This window comes from Trypanosoma cruzi (assembly GCF_000209065.1).
Source record: "Trypanosoma cruzi strain CL Brener chromosome Unknown tcruzi_1047053496877, whole genome shotgun sequence".
Taxonomy (NCBI): domain Eukaryota; phylum Euglenozoa; class Kinetoplastea; order Trypanosomatida; family Trypanosomatidae; genus Trypanosoma; species Trypanosoma cruzi.
This window is the reverse complement of record NW_891551.1, coordinates 136-638: the sequence shown is the minus strand read 5'-3', so window position 1 is coordinate 638 and position 503 is coordinate 136. Positions and strand designations below refer to the sequence as shown.

General features: G+C 47.7%; 1 non-coding gene across 1 annotated transcript, besides 2 other annotated features; it reads left to right on the top strand.

Moving 5' to 3' along the window:
- Window positions 1–38: 38 nt before the first annotated feature.
- Tc00.1047053496877.10 lies at window positions 39–147 on the top strand. The gene has a single exon (XR_008255097.1). It is a non-coding gene; the product is annotated as a spliced leader RNA (transcript).
- Window positions 148–169: a microsatellite.
- A 15-nt stretch (window positions 170–184) lies between these two features.
- Window positions 185–227: a microsatellite.
- Between the last annotated feature and the right edge of the window lie 276 nt (window positions 228–503).

Genomic DNA, 503 nt, shown 5'->3' with positions numbered 1-503 from the left:
AAAATTGAAAACCGTTGTGGAACACAACTCCTTTCAAATAACGCTATTATTGATACAGTTTTTGTAATATATTGGTACGGGAAGCTTCCAACCCGCCTTTGGGGGTTATGTTTGGTCAATTTTTTTTGACCGGGGTTTACGGACCCCTTTTTTTTTTTTTTTTTTTTTTGTGGGTCTGTCCGCCATATATACATATACCCCTATATATATATACCCATATATATATAGCCCCGTACCCCCTCGTGCGGCTGCCCCCCCCCCCCCACGTTGCGTGTCCGCCACCTCCTTCGGGCCCCCTCATTTTCGCTTCATGGCTGCTATTGCCTGCATCTTTGTTGTGTTTTGTGTTTTCTCCGTCTCGTTCCTTTTATTCGCCTTTTTTCCGCGTATGCCGCGCTTCTTCCTGTGTTTTCCGGTGTTTTTGCTTTGCTCGCACACTCGGCTGCATTTGCTGTTCCACACTCGCCATGTGCGTCTTTTCCGCCCCCTGACGCCGTCCACGG